The sequence below is a fragment of the Vidua macroura genome, chromosome 18 (genome assembly GCF_024509145.1).
Source record: "Vidua macroura isolate BioBank_ID:100142 chromosome 18, ASM2450914v1, whole genome shotgun sequence".
In the NCBI taxonomy this organism is placed as follows: Eukaryota; Metazoa; Chordata; class Aves; order Passeriformes; family Viduidae; genus Vidua; species Vidua macroura.
The window spans coordinates 37,293-57,480 of NC_071588.1; positions in this window are offsets into that span (position 1 = coordinate 37,293).

Below are 20,188 nucleotides of genomic sequence, written 5' to 3' on the forward strand. Positions count from 1 at the left end.
AAATGATCGAAGATGTGTTGCAGACCCAAGCTGTCCCCACCTCAAACCTGTGCTGCCCTGACAGTCCCAAGGGAAGCCCACAAACTGACATCAGGAACCTGGGCTGGCCACTTTTCTTTCACAAGGAAAAATGCTGATTTTTGCCTCCAGGGGCCTGTGGCCCTGAGTGGCTGGACACCTCCAAAAATCCAAACGATCGAAGATGTGTCGCAGACCCAAGCTGTCCCCACCTCAAAACTGTGCTGCCCTGACAGTCCCAAGGGAACCCTACAAACTGACATCAGGAACCTGGGCTGGCCACTTTTCTTTCCCAAGGAAAAAGGCTGATCTTTGCCTTCAGGGGCCTGTGGGCTTGAGTGGCTGGACACCTCCAAAAATCCAAACGATCGAAGATGTGTCGCAGACCCAAGCTGTCCCCACCTCAAACCTGTGCTGCCCTGACAGTCCCAAGGGAACCCTACAAACTGACATCAGGAACCTGGGCTGGCCACTTTTCTTTCCCAGGGAAAAGGACCGGTCTGTGTCTCCAGGGGCCTGTGGCCCTGAGTGGCCAGACACCTCCAAAAATCCAAACGATCGAAGATGTGTCGCAGACCCAAGCTGCCCCCACCTCAAACCTGTGCTGCCCTGACAGTCCCAAGGGAACCCTACAAACTGACATCAGGAACCTGGGCTGGCCACTTTTCTTTCCCAGGGAAAAGGACCGGTGTGTGTCTCCAGGGGCCTGTGGCCCTGAGTGGCCGGACACCTCCAAAAATCCAAACGATCGAAGATGTGTCGCAAACCCAAGCTGCCCCCACCTCAAACCTGTGCTGCTCGGACAGTCCCAAGGGAACTCCACAAACTGACATCAGGAACCTGGGCTGGCCACTTTTCTTTCCCAAGGAAAAAGAACCGGTCTTTGTCTCCAGGGGTCTGTGGCCCTGAGTGGCCGGACACCTCCAAAAATCCAAACGATCGAAGATGTGTCGCAGACCCAAGCTGTCCCCACCTCAAACCTGTGCTGCCCTGACAGTCCCAAGGGAACCCTACAAACTGACACCAGGAACCTGGGCTGGCCACTTTTCTTTCCCAGGGAAAAGGACCGGTCTTTGTCTCCACGGGCCTGTGGCCCTGAGTGGCCGGACACCTCCAAAAATCCAAACGATTGAAGATGTGTCGCAGACCCAAGCTGTCCCCACCTCAAACCTGTGCTGCCCTGACAGTCCCAAGGGAACCCTACAAACTGACATCAGGAACCTGGGCTGGCCACTTTTCTTTCCCAGGGAAAAGGACCGGTCTGTGTCTCCAGGGGCCTGTGGCCCTGAGTGGCCGGACACCTCCAAAAATCCAAACGATCGAAGATGTGTCGCAGACCCAAGCTGCCCCCACCTCAAACCTCTGCTGGCCTGAGAGTCCCAAGGGAACCCTACAAACTGACATCAGGAACCTGGGCTGGCCACTTTTCTTTCCCAAGGAAAAAGGACCGGTCTTTGTCTCCAGGTGCCTGTGGACCTGAGTGGCCGGACACCTCCAAAAATCCAAACGATCGAAGATGTGTCGCAGACCCAAGCTGCCCCCACCTCAAACCTGTGCTGCCCTGACAGTCCCAAGGGAACCCTACAAACTGACATCAGGAACCTGGGCTGGCCACTTTTCTTTCCCAAGGAAAAAGGACCGGTGTGTGTCTCCAGGGGCCTGTGGCCCTGAGTGGCCGGACACCTCCAAAAATCCAAACGATCGAAGATGTGTCGCAGACCCAAGCTGTCCCCACCTCAAACCTGTGCTGCCCTGACAGTCCCAAGGGAACCCTACAAACTGACATCAGGAACCTGGGCTGGCCACTTTTCTTTCCCAGGGAAAAGGACCGGTGTGTGTCTCCAGGGGCCTGTGACCCTGAGTGGCCGGACACCTCCAAAAATCCAAACGATCGAAGATGTGTCGCAGACCCAAGCTGTCCCCACCTCAAACCTGTGCTGCCCTGACAGTCCCAAGGGAACCCTACAAACTGACACCAGGAACCTGGGCTGGCCACTTTTCTTTCCCAAGGAAAAAGGACCGGTCTTTGTCTCTAGGGGCCTGTGGCCCTGAGTGGCCGGACACCTCCAAAAATCCAAACGATCGAAGATGTGTCGCAGACCCAAGCTGTCCCCACCTCAAACCTGTGCTGCCCTGACAGTCCCAAGGGAACCCTACAAACTGACACCTGGAACCTGGGCTGGCCACTTTTCTTTCCCAGGGAAAAGGACCGGTCTGTGTCTCCAGGGGCCTGTGGCCCTGAGTGGCCGGACACCTCCAAAAATCCAAACGATCGAAGATGTGTCGCAGACCCAAGCTGCCCCCACCTCAAACCTGTGCTGCCCTGACAGTCCCAAGGGAACCCTACAAACTGACACCAGGAACCTGGGCTGGCCACTTTTCTTTCCCAAGGAAAAAGGACCAGTCTCTGTCTCCAGGGGTCTGTGGCCCTGAGTGGCCGGACACCTCCAAAAATCCAAATGATCGAAGATGTGTTGCAGACCCAAGCTGTCCCCACCTCAAACCTGTGCTGCCCTGACAGTCCCAAGGGAAGCCCACAAACTGACATCAGGAACCTGGGCTGGCCACTTTTCTTTCACAAGGAAAAATGCTGATTTTTGCCTCCAGGGGCCTGTGGCCCTGAGTGGCTGGACACCTCCAAAAATCCAAACGATCGAAGATGTGTCGCAGACCCAAGCTGTCCCCACCTCAAAACTGTGCTGCCCTGACAGTCCCAAGGGAACCCTACAAACTGACATCAGGAACCTGGGCTGGCCACTTTTCTTTCCCAAGGAAAAAGGCTGATCTTTGCCTTCAGGGGCCTGTGGGCTTGAGTGGCTGGACACCTCCAAAAATCCAAACGATCGAAGATGTGTCGCAGACCCAAGCTGTCCCCACCTCAAACCTGTGCTGCCCTGACAGTCCCAAGGGAACCCTACAAACTGACATCAGGAACCTGGGCTGGCCACTTTTCTTTCCCAGGGAAAAGGACCGGTCTGTGTCTCCAGGGGCCTGTGGCCCTGAGTGGCCAGACACCTCCAAAAATCCAAACGATCGAAGATGTGTCGCAGACCCAAGCTGCCCCCACCTCAAACCTGTGCTGCCCTGACAGTCCCAAGGGAACCCTACAAACTGACATCAGGAACCTGGGCTGGCCACTTTTCTTTCCCAGGGAAAAGGACCGGTGTGTGTCTCCAGGGGCCTGTGGCCCTGAGTGGCCGGACACCTCCAAAAATCCAAACGATCGAAGATGTGTCGCAAACCCAAGCTGCCCCCACCTCAAACCTGTGCTGCTCGGACAGTCCCAAGGGAACTCCACAAACTGACATCAGGAACCTGGGCTGGCCACTTTTCTTTCCCAAGGAAAAAGAACCGGTCTTTGTCTCCAGGGGTCTGTGGCCCTGAGTGGCCGGACACCTCCAAAAATCCAAACGATTGAAGATGTGTCGCAGACCCAAGCTGTCCCCACCTCAAACCTGTGCTGCCCTGACAGTCCCAAGGGAACCCTACAAACTGACATCAGGAACCTGGGCTGGCCACTTTTCTTTCCCAGGGAAAAGGACCGGTCTGTGTCTCCAGGGGCCTGTGGCCCTGAGTGGCCGGACACCTCCAAAAATCCAAACGATCGAAGATGTGTCGCAGACCCAAGCTGCCCCCACCTCAAACCTCTGCTGGCCTGACAGTCCCAAGGGAACCCTACAAACTGACATCAGGAACCTGGGCTGGCCACTTTTCTTTCCCAAGGAAAAAGGACCGGTCTTTGTCTCCAGGTGCCTGTGGACCTGAGTGGCCGGACACCTCCAAAAATCCAAACGATCGAAGATGTGTCGCAGACCCAAGCTGCCCCCACCTCAAACCTGTGCTGCCCTGACAGTCCCAAGGGAACCCTACAAACTGACATCAGGAACCTGGGCTGGCCACTTTTCTTTCCCAAGGAAAAAGGACCGGTGTGTGTCTCCAGGGGCCTGTGGCCCTGAGTGGCCGGACACCTCCAAAAATCCAAACGATCGAAGATGTGTCGCAGACCCAAGCTGTCCCCACCTCAAACCTGTGCTGCCCTGACAGTCCCAAGGGAACCCTACAAACTGACATCAGGAACCTGGGCTGGCCACTTTTCTTTCCCAGGGAAAAGGACCGGTGTGTGTCTCCAGGGGCCTGTGACCCTGAGTGGCCGGACACCTCCAAAAATCCAAACGATCGAAGATGTGTCGCAGACCCAAGCTGTCCCCACCTCAAACCTGTGCTGCCCTGACAGTCCCAAGGGAACCCTACAAACTGACACCAGGAACCTGGGCTGGCCACTTTTCTTTCCCAAGGAAAAAGGACCGGTCTTTGTCTCTAGGGGCCTGTGGCCCTGAGTGGCCGGACACCTCCAAAAATCCAAACGATCGAAGATGTGTCGCAGACCCAAGCTGCCCCCACCTCAAACCTGTGCTGCCCTGATAGTCCCAAGGGAACCCTACAAACTGACATCAGGAACCTGGGCTGGCCACTTTTCTTTCCCAAGGAAAAAGGCTGATCTTTGCCTTCAGGGGCCTGTGGCCCTGAGTGGCCGGACACCTCCAAAAATCCAAATGATCGAAGATGTGTCGCAGACCCAAGCTGCCCCCACCTCAAACCTGTGCTGCCCTGACAGTCCCAAGGGAACCCTACAAACTGACATCAGGAGCCTGGGCTGGCCACTTTTCTTTCCCAAGGAAAAAGGCTGATCTTTGCCTCCAGGGGCCTGTGGCCCTGAGTGGCCGGACACCTCCAAAAATCCAAACGATCGAAGATGTGTCGCAGACCCAAGCTGCCCCCACCTCAAACCTGTGCTGCCCTGACAGTCCCAAGGGAACCCTACAAACTGACACCAGAAACCTGGGCTGGCCACTTTTCTTTCCCAGGGAAAAGGACCGGTCTGTGTCTCCAGGGGCCTGTGGCCCTGAGTGGCCGGACACCTCCAAAAATCCAAACGATCGAAGATGTGTTGCAGACCCAAGCTGCCCCCACCTCAAACCTGTGCTGCCCTGACAGTCCCAAGGGAACGCTACAAACTGACACCAGGAACCTGGGCTGGCCACTTTTCTTTCCCAAGGAAAAAGGACCGGTCTTTGTCTCCAGGGGCCTGTGGCCCTGAGTGGCTGGACACCTCCAAAAATCCAAACGATCGAAGATGTGTCGCAGACCCAAGCTGCCCCCACCTCAATTCTCTGCTGCCCTGAGAGTCCCAAGGGAACTCCACAAACTGACATCAGGAGCCTGGGCTGGCCACTTTTCTTTCCCAAGGAAAAAGGCTGATCTTTGCCTCCAGGGGCCTGTGGCCCTGAGTGGCCGGACACCTCCAAAAATCCAAATGATCGAAGATGTGTCGCAGACCCAAGCTGTCCCCACCTCAAACCTGTACTGCCCTGACAGTCCCAAGGGAACCCTACAAACTGACATCAGGAACCTGGGCTGGCCACTTTTCTTTCCCAGGGAAAAGGACCGGTCTGTGTCTCCAGGGGCCTGTGGCCCTGAGTGGCCGGACACCTCCAAAAATCCAAACGATCGAAGATGTGTCGCAGACCCAAGCTGCCCCCACCTCAAACCTGTGCTGGCCTGGCAGTCTCAAGGGAACCCTACAAACTGACATCAGGAACCTGGGCTGGCCACTTTTCTTTCCCAAGGAAAAAGGCTGATCTTTGCCTCCAGTGGCCTGTGGCCCTGAAGTGGCCAGACACCTCCAAAAATCCAAATGATCGAAGATGTGTCGCAGACCCAAGCTGCAACCACGTCAAACCTGTGCTGCCCTGACAGTCCCAAGGGAACCCTACAAACTGACACCAGGAACCTGGGCTGGCCACTTTTCTTTCCCAGGGAAAAGGACCGGTCTTTGTCTCCAGGGGCCTGTGGCCCTGAGTGGCCGGACACCTCCAAAAATCCAAACGATCGAAGATGTGTCGCAGACCCAAGCTGCCCCCACCTCAAACCTGTGCTGCCCTGACAGTCCCAAGGGAACCCTACAAACTGACATCAGGAACCTGGGCTGGCAACTTTTCTTTCCCAGGGAAAAGGTCCGGTCTGTGTCTCCAGGGGCCTGTGACCCTGAGTGGCGGGACACCTCCAAAAATCCAAACGATCGAAGATGTGTTGCAGACCCAAGCTGCCCCCACCTCAAACCTGTGCTGCCCTGACAGTCCCAAGGGAACCCTACAAACTGACATCAGGAACCTGGGCTGGCCACTTTTCTTTCACAAGGAAAAATGCTGATCTTTGCCTCCAGGGACCTGTGGCCTTGAGTGGCCGGACACCTCCAAAAATCCAAACGATCGAAGATGTGTCGCAGACCCAAGCTGTCCCCACCTCAAACTTGTGCTGCCCTGACAGTCCCAAGGGAACCCTACAAACTGACATCAGGAACCTGGGCTGGCCACTTTTCTTTCCCAAGGAAAAAGGCTGATCTTTGCCTTCAGGGGCCTGTGGGCTTGAGTGGCTGGACACCTCCAAAAATCCAAACGATCGAAGATGTGTCGCAGACCCAAGCTGCCCCCACCTCAAACCTGTGCTGCCCTGACAGTCCCAAGGGAACCCTACAAACTGACATCAGGAACCTGGGCTGGCCACTTTTCTTTCCCAGGGAAAAGGACCGGTGTGTGTCTCCAGGGGCCTGTGGCCCTGAGTGGCCGGACACCTCCAAAAATCCAAACGATCGAAGATGTGTCGCAGACCCAAGCTGCCCCCACCTCAAACCTGTGCTGCTCTGACAGTCCCAAGGGAACTCCACAAACTGACATCAGGAACCTGGGCTGGCCACTTTTCTTTCCCAAGGAAAAAGAACCGGTCTTTGTCTCCAGGGGTCTGTGGCCCTGAGTGGCCGGACACCTCCAAAAATCCAAACGATCGAAGATGTGTCGCAGACCCAAGCTGTCCCCACCTCAAACCTGTGCTGCCCTGACAGTCCCAAGGGAACCCTACAAACTGACACCAGGAACCTGGGCTGGCCACTTTTCTTTCCCAGGGAAAAGGACCGGTCTTTGTCTCCACGGGCCTGTGGCCCTGAGTGGCCGGACACCTCCAAAAATCCAAACGATTGAAGATGTGTCGCAGACCCAAGCTGTCCCCACCTCAAACCTGTGCTGCCCTGACAGTCCCAAGGGAACCCTACAAACTGACATCAGGAACCTGGGCTGGCCACTTTTCTTTCCCAGGGAAAAGGACCGGTCTGTGTCTCCAGGGGCCTGTGGCCCTGAGTGGCCGGACACCTCCAAAAATCCAAACGATCGAAGATGTGTCGCAGACCCAAGCTGCCCCCACCTCAAACCTCTGCTGGCCTGACAGTCCCAAGGGAACCCTACAAACTGACATCAGGAACCTGGGCTGGCCACTTTTCTTTCCCAAGGAAAAAGGACCGGTCTTTGTCTCCAGGTGCCTGTGGCCCTGAGTGGCCGGACACCTCCAAAAATCCAAACGATCGAAGATGTGTCGCAGACCCAAGCTGCCCCCACCTCAAACCTGTGCTGCCCTGACAGTCCCAAGGGAACCCTACAAACTGACATCAGGAACCTGGGCTGGCCACTTTTCTTTCCCAAGGAAAAAGGACCGGTCTTTGTCTCCAGGGGCCTGTGGCCCTGAGTGGCCGGACACCTCCAAAAATCCAAACGATCGAAGATGTGTCGCAGACCCAAGCTGCCCCCACCTCAAACCTGTGCTGCCCTGACAGTCCTAAGGGAACCCTACAAACTGACATCAGGAACCTGGGCTGGCCACTTTTCTTTCCCAAGGAAAAAGGACCGGTCTTTGTCTCCAGGTGCCTGTGGCCCTGAGTGGCCGGACACCTCCAAAAATCCAAACGATCGAAGATGTGTCGCAGACCCAAGCTGCCCCCACCTCAAACCTGTGCTGCCCTGACAGTCCCAAGGGAACCCTGCAAACTGACATCAGGAACCTGGGCTGGCCACTTTTCTTTCCTAAGGAAAAAGGACCGGTCTTTGTCTCCAGGGGCCTGTGGCCCTGAGTGGCCGGACACCTCCAAAAATCCAAACGATCGAAGATGTGTCACAGACCCAAGCTGCCCCCACCTCAAACCTGTGCTGCCCTGACAGTCCTAAGGGAACCCTACAAACTGACATCAGGAACCTGGGCTGGCCACTTTTCTTTCCCAGGGAAAAGGACCGGTGTGTGTCTTCAGGGGCCTGTGGCCCTGAGTGGCCGGACACCTCCAAAAATCCAAACGATCGAAGATGTGTCGCAGACCCAAGCTGTCCCCACCTCAAACCTGTGCTGCCCTGACAGTCCCAAGGGAACCCTACAAACTGACATCAGGAACCTGGGCTGGCCACTTTTCTTTCCCAAGGAAAAAGGCTGATCTTTGCCTTCAGGGGCCTGTGGGCTTGAGTGGCTGGACACCTCCAAAAATCCAAACGATCGAAGATGTGTCGCAGACCCAAGCTGTCCCCACCTCAAACCTGTGCTGCCCTGACAGTCCCAAGGGAACCCTACAAACTGACATCAGGAACCTGGGCTGGCCACTTTTCTTTCCCAGGGAAAAGGACCGGTCTTTGTCTCCAGGGGTCTGTGGCCCTAAGTGGCCGGACACCTCCAAAAATCCAAACGATCAAAGATGTGTCGCAGACCCAAGCTGCCCCCACCTCAAACCTGTGCTGCCCTGACAGTCCCAAGGGAACCCTACAAACTGACATCAGGAACCTGGGCTGGCCACTTTTCTTTCCCAAGGAAAAAAGACCAGTCTTTGACTCCAGGAGCCTGTGGCCCTGAGTGGCCGGACACCTCCAAAAATCCAAACGATCGAAGATGTGTCGCAGACCCAAGCTGCCCCCACCTCAAACCTGTGCTGCCCTGACAGTCCCAAGGGAACCCTACAAACTGACATCAGGAGCCTGGGCTGGCCACTTTTCTTTCCCAAGGAAAAAGGACCGGTCTGTGTCTCCAGGGGCCTGTGGCCCTGAGTGGCCGGACACCTCCAAAAATCCAAACGATTGAAGATGTGTCGCAGACCCAAGCTGCCCCCACCTCAAACCTGTGCTGGCCTGACAGTCCCAAGGGAACCCTACAAACTGACACCAGGAACCTGGGCTGGCCACTTTTCTTTCCCAGGGAAAAGGACCGGTCTTTGACTCCAGGGGCCTGTGGCCCTGAGTGGCCGGACACCTCCAAAAATCCAAACGATCAAAGATGTGTCGCAGACCCAAGCTGCCCCCACCTCAAACCTGTGCTGCCCTGACAGTCCCAAGGGAACCCTACAAACTGACATCAGGAACCTGGGCTGGCCACTTTTCTTTCCCAGGGAAAAGGTCCGGTCTGTGTCTCCAGGGGCCTGTGACCCTGAGTGGCTGGACACCTCCAAAAATCCAAACGATCGAAGATGTGTCGCAGACCCAAGCTGCCCCCACCTCAAACCTGTGCTGCCCTGACAGTCCCAAGGGAACCCTACAAACTGAAATCAGGAACCTGGGCTGGCCACTTTTCTTTCCCATAGAAAAGGACCGGTCTGTGTCTCCACGTGCCTGTGGCCCTGAGTGGCCGGACACCTCCAAAAATCCAAACGATCAAAGATGTGTCGCAGACCCAAGCTGCCCCCACCTCAAACCTGTTCTGCCCTGACAGTCCCAAGGGAACCCTACAAACTGACATCAGGAGCCTGGGCTGGCCACTTTTCTTTCCCAAGGAAAAAGGCTGATCTTTGCCTTCAGGGGCCTGTGGCCCTGAGTGGCCGGACACCTCCAAAAATCCAAACGATCGAAGATGTGTCGCAGACCCAAGCTGCCCCCACCTGAAACCTGTGCTGCCCTGACAGTCCCAAGGGAACCCTACAAACTGACATCAGGAGCCTGGGCTGGCCACTTTTCTTTCCCAAGGAAAAAGGACCGGTCTGTGTCTCCAGGGGTCTGTGGCCCTGAGTGGCCGGACACCTCCAAAAATCCAAACGATCGAAGATGTGTCGCAGACCCAAGCTGCCCCCACCTCAAACCTGTGCTGCCCTGACAGTCCCAAGGGAACCCTACAAACTGACACCAGGAACCTGGGCTGGCCACTTTTCTTTCCCAGGGAAAAGGACCGGTCTTTGTCTCCAGGGGCCTGTGGCCCTGAGTGGCCGGACACCTCCAAAAATCCAAACGATCAAAGATGTGTCGCAGACCCAAGCTGTCCCCACCTCAAACCTGTGCTGCCCTGACAGTCCCAAGGGAACCCTACAAACTGACATCAGGAACCTGGGCTGGCCACTTCTCTTTCCCAGGGAAAAGGTCCGGTCTGTGTCTCCAGGGGCCTGTGACCCTGAGTGGCCGGACACCTCCAAAAATCCAAACGATCAAAGATGTGTCGCAGACCCAAGCTGCCCCCACCTCAAACCTGTGCTGCCCTGACAGTCCCAAGGGAACCCTACAAACTGAAATCAGGAACCTGGGCTGGCCACTTTTCTTTCCCATAGAAAAGGACCGGTCTGTGTCTCCACGTGCCTGTGGCCCTGAGTGGCCGGACACCTCCAAAAATCCAAACGATCGAAGATGTGTCGCAGACCCAAGCTGTCCCCACCTCAAACCTGTGCTGCCCTGACAGTCCCAAGGGAACCCTACAAACTGACATCAGGAGCCTGGGCTGGCCACTTTTCTTTCCCAAGGAAAAAGGCTGATCTTTGCCTTCAGGGGCCTGTGGCCCTGAGTGGCCGGACACCTCCAAAAATCCAAACAATCGAAGATGTGTCGCAGACCCAAGCTGCCCCCACCTCAAACCTGTGCTGCTCTGACAGTCCCAAGGGAACCCTCCAAACTGACATCAGGAACCTGGGCTGGCCACTTTTCTTTCGCAGGGAAAAGGACCGGTCTGTGTCTCCAGGGGCCATTGGCCCTAAGTGCTCGGACACCTCCAAAAATCCAAACGATCGAAGATGTGTCGCAGACCCAAGCTGCCCCCACCTCAAACCTGTGCTGCCCTGACAGTCCCAAGGGAACCCCACAAACTGACATCAGGAACCTGGGCTGGCCACTTTTCTTTCCCAGGGAAAAGGACCGGTCTTTGTCTCCAGGGGCCTGTGGCCCTGAGTGGCCGGACACCTCCAAAAATCCAAACGATTGAAGATGTGTCGCAGACCCAAGCTGCCCCCACCTCAAACCTGTGCTGCCCTGACAGTCCCAAGGGAACCCTACAAACTGACATCAGGAACCTGGGCTGGCCACTTTTCTTTCCCAGGGAAAAGGACCTGTGTTTGTCTCCAGGGGCCCTTGGCCCTAAGTGCTCGACACCTCCAGAAATCCAAACGATCGAAGATGTGTCGCAGACCCAAGCTGCCCCCACCTCAAACCTGTGCTGCCCTGACAGTCCCAAGGGAACTCTACAAACTGACATCAGGAAACTGGGCTGGCCACTTTTCTTTCCCAAGGAAAAAGGCTGATCTTTGCCTTCAGGGGCCTGTGGCCTTGAGTGGCTGGACACCTCCAAAAATCCAAACGATCGAAGATGTGTCGCAGACCCAAGCTGCCCCCACCTCAAACCTGTGCTGCCCTGACAGTCCCAAGGGAACTCCACAAACTGACATCAGGAACCTGGGCTGGCCACTTTTCTTTCCCAAGGAAAAAGGCTGATCTTTGCCTCCAGGGGCCTGTGGCCCTGAGTGGCCGGACACCTCCAAAAATCCAAACGATCGAAGATGTGTCGCAGACCCAAGCTGTCCCCACCTCAAACCTGTGCTGCCCTGACAGTCCCAAGGGAACCCTACAAACTGACATCAGGAACCTGGGCTGGCCACTTTTCTTTCCCAGGGAAAAGGACCGGTCTGTGTCTCCAGGGGCCTGTGGCCCTGAGTGGCCAGACACCTCCAAAAATCCAAACGATTGAAGATGTGTCGCAGACCCAAGCTGCCCCCACCTCAAACCTGTTCTGGCCTGACAGTCCCAAGGGAACCCTACAAACTGACATCAGGAGCCTGGGCTGGCCACTTTTCTTTCCCAGGGAAAAGGTCCGGTCTGTGTCTCCAGGGGCCTGTGGCCCTGAGTGGCCGGACACCTCCAAAAATCCAAACGATCAAAGATGTGTCGCAGACCCAAGCTGCCCCCACCTCAAACCTGTGCTGCCCTGACAGTCCCAAGGGAACCCTACAAACTGACATCAGGAGCCTGGGCTGGCCACTTTTCTTTCCCAAGGAAAAAGGACCAGTCTCTGTCTCCAGGGGTCTGTGGCCCTGAGTGGCCGGACACCTCCAAAAATCCAAACGATCGAAGATGTGTCGCAGACCCAAGCTGCCCCCACCTCAAACCTGTGCTGCCCTGACAGTCCCAAGGGAACCCTACAAACTGACATCAGGAACCTGGGCTGGCCACTTTTCTTTCCCAGGGAAAAGGTCCGGTGTGTGTCTCCAGATGCCTGTGGCCCTGAGTGGCCGGACACCTCCAAAAATCCAAACGATCGAAGATGTGTCGCAGACCCAAGCTGTCCCCACCTCAAACCTGTGCTGCCCTGACAGTCCCAAGGGAACCCCACAAATTGACATCAGGAACCTGGGCTGGCCACTTTTCTTTCCCAGGGAAAAGGACCGGTCTTTGACTCCAGGGGCCTGTGGCCCTGAGTGGCCGGACACCTCCAAAAATCCAAACCATCGAAGATGTGTCGCAGACCCAAGCTGCCCCCACCTCAAACCTGTGCTGCCCTGACAGTCCCAAGGGAACGCTACAAACTGACATCAGGAACCTGGGCTGGCCACTTTTCTTTCCCAGGGAAAAGGACCGGTCTTTGTCTCCAGGGGCCTGTGGCCCTGAGTGGCCGGACACCTCCAAAAATCCAAATGATCAAAGATGTGTCGCAGACCCAAGCTGCCCCCACCTCAAACCTGTGCTGCCCTGACAGTCCCAAGGGAACCCTACAAACTGACATCAGGAACCTGGGCTGGCCACTTTTCTTTCCCAGGGAAAAGGACCGGTCTTTGACTCCAGGAGCCTGTGGCCCTGAGTGGCCGGACACCTCCAAAAATCCAAACGATCGAAGATGTGTCGCAGACCCAAGCTGCCCCCACCTCAAACCTGTGCTGCCCTGACAGTCCAAAGGGAACCCTACAAACTGACATCAGGAGCCTGGGCTGGCCACTTTTCTTTCCCAAGGAAAAAGGACCGGTCTGTGTCTCCACGTGCCTGTGGCCCTGAGTGGCCGGACACCTCCAAAAATCCAAACGATTGAAGATGTGTCGCAGACCCAAGCTGCCCCCACCTCAAACCTGTGCTGCCCTGACAGTCCCAAGGGAACCCTACAAACTGAAATCAGGAACCTGGGCTGGCCACTTTTCTTTCCCACAGAAAAGGACCGGTCTGTGTCTCCACGTGCCTGTGGCCCTGAGTGGCCGGACACCTCCAAAAATCCAAACGATCAAAGATGTGTCGCAGACCCAAGCTGCCCCCACCTCAAACCTGTGCTGCCCTGACAGTCCCAAGGGAACCCTACAAACTGACATCAGGAACCTGGGCTGGCCACTTTTCTTTCCCAAGGAAAAAGGCTGATCTTTGCCTTCAGGGGCCTGTGGCCCTGAGTGGCCGGACACCTCCAAAAATCCAAACGATCGAAGATGTGTCGCAGACCCAAGCTGCCCCCACCTCAAACCTGTGCTGCCCTGACAGTCCCAAGGGAACCCTACAAACTGACATCAGGAACCTGGGCTGGCCACTTTTCTTTCCCAGGGAAAAGGTCCGGTCTGTGTCTCCAGGGGCCTGTGGCCCTGAGTGGCCGGACACCTCCAAAAATCCAAACGATCAAAGATGTGTCGCAGACCCAAGCTGCCCCGACCTCAAACCTGTGCTGCCCTGACAGTCCCAAGGGAACCCTACAAACTGACACCAGGAACCTGGGCTGGCCACTTTTCTTTCCCAAGGATAAAGGACCGGTCTTTGTCTCCAGGGGCCTGTGGCCCTGAGTGGCCGGACACCTCCAAAAATCCAAACGATCGAAGATGTGTCGCAGACCCAAGCTGCCCCCACTTCAAACCTGTGCTGCCCTGACAGTCCCAAGGGAGCCCTACAAACTGACATCAGGAACCTGGGCTGGCCGCTTTTCTTTCCCAAGGAAAAAGGACCAGTCTCTGTCTCCAGGGGTCTGTGGCCCTGAGTGGCCGGACACCTCCAAAAATCCAAACGATCGAAGATGTGTTGCAGACCCAAGCTGCCCCCACCTCAAACCTGTGCTGCCCTGACAGTCCCAAGGGAACCCTACAAACTGACATCAGGAACCTGGGCTGGCCACTTTTCTTTCCCAGGGAAAAGGACCGGTGTGTGTCTCCAGGGGCCTGTGGCCCTGAGTGGCCGGACACCTCCAAAAATCCAAACGATCGAAGATGTGTCGCAGACCCAAGCTGTCCCCACCTCAAACCTGTGCTGCCCTGACAGTCCCAAGGGAACCCTACAAACTGACATCAGGAACCTGGGCTGGCCACTTTTCTTTCCCAGGGAAAAGGTCCGGTCTGTGTCTCCAGGGGCCTGTGGCCCTGAGTGGCCGGACAACTCCAAAAATCCAAACGATCGAAGATGTGTCACAGACCGAAGCTGCCCCCACCTCAAACATGTGCTGCCCTGACAGTCCCAAGGGAACCCTACAAACTGACACCAGGAACCTGGGCTGGCCACTTTTCTTTCCCAAGGAAAAAGGACTGGTCTTTGTCTCCAGGGGCCTGTGGCCCTGAGTAGCCGGACACCTCCAAAAATCCAAACGATCGAAGATGTGTCGCAGACCCAAGCTGCCCCCACCTCAACCCTGTGCTGCCCTGACAGTCCCAAGGGAACCCTACAAACTGACATCAGGAACCTGGGCTGGCCACTTTTCTTTCCCAGGGAAAAGGACCGGTCTTTGACTCCAGGGGCCTGTGGCCCTGAGTGGCCGGACACCTCCAAAAATCCAAACGATCGAAGATGTGTCGCAGACCCAAGCTGCCCCCACTTCAAACCTGTGCTGCCCTGACAGTCCCAAGGGAGCCCTACAAACTGACATCAGGAACCTGGGCTGGCCGCTTTTCTTTCCCAAGGAAAAAGGACCAGTCTCTGTCTCCAGGGGTCTGTGGCCCTGCGTGGCCGGACACCTCCAAAAATCCAAACGATCGAAGATGTGTTGCAGACCCAAGCTGCCCCCACCTCAAACCTGTGCTGCCCTGACAGTCCCAAGGGAACCCTACAAACTGACATCAGGAACCTGGGCTGGCCACTTTTCTTTCCCAGGGAAAAGGACCGGTCTTTGCCTCCAGGGACCTGTGGCCCTGAGTGGCCGGACACCTCCAAAAATCCAAACGATCGAAGATGTGTCGCAGACCCAAGCTGTCCCCACCTCAAACCTGTGCTGCCCTGACAGTCCCAAGGGAACCCTACAAACTGACATCAGGAACCTGGGCTGGCCACTTTTCTTTCCCAGGGAAAAGGTCCGGTCTGTGTCTCCAGGGGCCTGTGGCCCTGAGTGGCCGGACAACTCCAAAAATCCAAACGATCAAAGATGTGTCACAGACCGAAGCTGCCCCCACCTCAAACCTCTGCTGGCCTGACAGTCCCAAGGGAACCCTACAAACTGACACCAGGAACCTGGGCTGGCCACTTATCTTTCCCAAGGACAAAGGACCGGTCTTTGTCTCCAGGGGCCTGTGGCCCTGAGTGGCCGGACACCTCCAAAAATCCAAACGATCGAAGATGTGTCGCAGACCCAAGCTGCCCCCACCTCAAACCTGTGCTGCCCTGACAGTCCCAAGGGAACCCTACAAACTGACATCAGGAACCTGGGCTGGCCACTTTTCTTTCCCAGGGAAAAGGACCGGTCTTTAACTCCAGGGGCCTGTGGCCCTGAGTGGCCGGACGCCTCCAAAAATCCAAACGATCGAAGATGTGTCGCAGACCCAAGCTGCCCCCACTTCAAACCTGTGCTGCCCTGACAGTCCCAAGGGAGCCCTACAAACTGACATCAGGAACCTGGGCTGGCCGCTTTTCTTTCCCAAGGAAAAAGGACCAGTCTCTGTCTCCAGGGGTCTGTGGCCCTGAGTGGCCGGACACCTCCAAAAATCCAAACGATCGAAGATGTGTTGCAGACCCAAGCTGCCCCCACCTCAAACCTGTGCTGCCCTGACAGTCCCAAGGGAACCCTACAAACTGACATCAGGAACCTGGGCTGGCCACTTTTCTTTCCCAGGGAAAAGGACCGGTCTTTGCCTCCAGGGACCTGTGGCCCTGAGTGGCCGGACACCTCCAAAAATCCAAACGATCGAAGATGTGTCGCAGACCCAAGCTGTCCCCACCTCAAACCTGTGCTGCCCTGACAGTCCCAAGGGAACCCTACAAACTGACATCAGGAACCTGGGCTGGCCACTTTTCTTTCCCAGGGAAAAGGTCCGGTCTGTGTCTCCAGGGGCCTGTGGCCCTGAGTGGCCGGACACCTCCAAAAATCCAAACGATCGAAGATGTGTCGCAGACCCAAGCTGCCCCCACCTCAAACCTGTGCTGGCCTGACAGTCCCAAGGGAACTCCACAATCTGACATCAGGAACCTGGGCTGGCCACTTTTCTTTCCCAAGGAAAAAGGACCGGTCTTTGTCTCCAGGGGCCTGTGGCCCTGAGTGGCCGGACACCTCCAAAAATCCAAACGATCGAAGATGTGTCGCAGACCCAAGCTGCCCCCACCTCAAACCTGTGCTGCTCGGATAGTCCCAAGGGAACCCTACAAACTGACATCAGGAACCTGGGCTGGCCACTTTTCTTTCCCAGGGAAAAGGACCGGTCTTTGACTCCAAGGGCCTGTGGCCCTGAGTGGCCGGACACCTCCAAAAATCCAAACGATCGAAGATGTGTCGCAGACCCAAGCTGCCCCCACCTCAAACCTGTGCTGCCCTGACAGTCCCAAGGGAACCCTACAAACTGACATCAGGAACCTGGGCTGGCCACTTTTCTTTCCCAGGGAAAAGGACCGGTCTGTGTCTCCAGGGACCTGTGGCCCTGAGTGGCCGGACACCTCCAAAAATCCAAACGATCGAAGATGTGTCGCAGACCCAAGCTGCCCCCACCTCAAACCTGTGCTGCCCTGACAGTCCCAAGGGAACCCTACAAACTGACATCAGGAACCTGGGCTGGCCACTTTTCTTTCCCAGGGAAAAGGACCGGTGTGTTTCTCCAGGGGCCTGTGGCCCTGAGTGGCCGGACACATCCAAAAATCCAAACGATCGAAGATGTGTCGCAGACCCAAGCTGCCCCCACCTCAAACCTGTGCTGCTCGGATAGTCCCAAGGGAACCCTACAAACTGACATCAGGAACCTGGGCTGGCCACTTTTCTTTCCCAGGGAAAAGGACCGGTCTTTGACTCCAGGGGCCTGTGGCCCTGAGTGGCCGGACACCTCCAAAAATCCAAACGATCGAAGATGTGTCGCAGACCCAAGCTGCCCCCACTTCAAACCTGTGCTGCCCTGACAGTCCCAAGGGAGCCCTACAAACTGACATCAGGAACCTGGGCTGGCCACTTTTCTTTCCCAGGGAAAAGTACTGGTCTGTGTCTCCAGGTGCCTGTGGCCCTGAGTGGCCGGACACCTCCAGAAATCCAAACGATCGAAGATGTGTCTCAGACCCAAGCTGCCCCCACCTCAAACCTGTGCTGCCCTGACAGTCCTAAGGGAACCCTACAAACTGACATCAGGAACCTGGGCTGGCCACTTTTCTTTCCCAGGGAAAAGGACCGGTGTGTGTCTTCAGGGGCCTGTGGCCCTGAGTGGCCGGACACCTCCAAAAATCCAAACGATCGAAGATGTGTCGCAGACCCAAGCTGTCCCCACCTCAAACCTGTGCTGCCCTGACAGTCCCAAGGGAACCCTACAAACTGACATCAGGAACCTGGGCTGGCCACTTTTCTTTCCCAAGGAAAAAGGCTGATCTTTGCCTTCAGGGGCCTGTGGGCTTGAGTGGCTGGACACCTCCAAAAATCCAAACGATCGAAGATGTGTCGCAGACCCAAGCTGTCCCCACCTCAAACCTGTGCTGCCCTGACAGTCCCAAGGGAACCCTACAAACTGACATCAGGAACCTGGGCTGGCCACTTTTCTTTCCCAGGGAAAAGGACCGGTCTTTGTCTCCAGGGGTCTGTGGCCCTAAGTGGCCGGACACCTCCAAAAATCCAAACGATCAAAGATGTGTCGCAGACCCAAGCTGCCCCCACCTCAAACCTGTGCTGCCCTGACAGTCCCAAGGGAACCCTACAAACTGACATCAGGAACCTGGGCTGGCCACTTTTCTTTCCCAAGGAAAAAAGACCAGTCTTTGACTCCAGGAGCCTGTGGCCCTGAGTGGCCGGACACCTCCAAAAATCCAAACGATCGAAGATGTGTCGCAGACCCAAGCTGCCCCCACCTCAAACCTGTGCTGCCCTGACAGTCCCAAGGGAACCCTACAAACTGACATCAGGAGCCTGGGCTGGCCACTTTTCTTTCCCAAGGAAAAAGGACCGGTCTGTGTCTCCAGGGGCCTGTGGCCCTGAGTGGCCGGACACCTCCAAAAATCCAAACGATTGAAGATGTGTCGCAGACCCAAGCTGCCCCCACCTCAAACCTGTGCTGGCCTGACAGTCCCAAGGGAACCCTACAAACTGACACCAGGAACCTGGGCTGGCCACTTTTCTTTCCCAGGGAAAAGGACCGGTCTTTGACTCCAGGGGCCTGTGGCCCTGAGTGGCCGGACACCTCCAAAAATCCAAACGATCAAAGATGTGTCGCAGACCCAAGCTGCCCCCACCTCAAACCTGTGCTGCCCTGACAGTCCCAAGGGAACCCTACAAACTGACATCAGGAACCTGGGCTGGCCACTTTTCTTTCCCAGGGAAAAGGTCCGGTCTGTGTCTCCAGGGGCCTGTGACCCTGAGTGGCTGGACACCTCCAAAAATCCAAACGATCGAAGATGTGTCGCAGACCCAAGCTGCCCCCACCTCAAACCTGTGCTGCCCTGACAGTCCCAAGGGAACCCTACAAACTGAAATCAGGAACCTGGGCTGGCCACTTTTCTTTCCCATAGAAAAGGACCGGTCTGTGTCTCCACGTGCCTGTGGCCCTGAGTGGCCGGACACCTCCAAAAATCCAAACGATCAAAGATGTGTCGCAGACCCAAGCTGCCCCCACCTCAAACCTGTTCTGCCCTGACAGTCCCAAGGGAACCCTACAAACTGACATCAGGAGCCTGGGCTGGCCACTTTTCTTTCCCAAGGAAAAAGGCTGATCTTTGCCTTCAGGGGCCTGTGGCCCTGAGTGGCCGGACACCTCCAAAAATCCAAACGATCGAAGATGTGTCGCAGACCCAAGCTGCCCCCACCTGAAACCTGTGCTGCCCTGACAGTCCCAAGGGAACCCTACAAACTGACATCAGGAGCCTGGGCTGGCCACTTTTCTTTCCCAAGGAAAAAGGACCGGTCTGTGTCTCCAGGGGTCTGTGGCCCTGAGTGGCCGGACACCTCCAAAAATCCAAACGATCGAAGATGTGTCGCAGACCCAAGCTGCCCCCACCTCAAACCTGTGCTGCCCTGACAGTCCCAAGGGAACCCTACAAACTGACACCAGGAACCTGGGCTGGCCACTTTTCTTTCCCAGGGAAAAGGACCGGTCTTTGTCTCCAGGGGCCTGTGGCCCTGAGTGGCCGGACACCTCCAAAAATCCAAACGATCAAAGATGTGTCGCAGACCCAAGCTGTCCCCACCTCAAACCTGTGCTGCCCTGACAGTCCCAAGGGAACCCTACAAACTGACATCAGGAACCTGGGCTGGCCACTTCTCTTTCCCAGGGAAAAGGTCCGGTCTGTGTCTCCAGGGGCCTGTGACCCTGAGTGGCCGGACACCTCCAAAAATCCAAACGATCAAAGATGTGTCGCAGACCCAAGCTGCCCCCACCTCAAACCTGTGCTGCCCTGACAGTCCCAAGGGAACCCTACAAACTGAAATCAGGAACCTGGGCTGGCCACTTTTCTTTCCCATAGAAAAGGACCGGTCTGTGTCTCCACGTGCCTGTGGCCCTGAGTGGCCGGACACCTCCAAAAATCCAAACGATCGAAGATGTGTCGCAGACCCAAGCTGTCCCCACCTCAAACCTGTGCTGCCCTGACAGTCCCAAGGGAACCCTACAAACTGACATCAGGAGCCTGGGCTGGCCACTTTTCTTTCCCAAGGAAAAAGGCTGATCTTTGCCTTCAGGGGCCTGTGGCCCTGAGTGGCCGGACACCTCCAAAAATCCAAACAATCGAAGATGTGT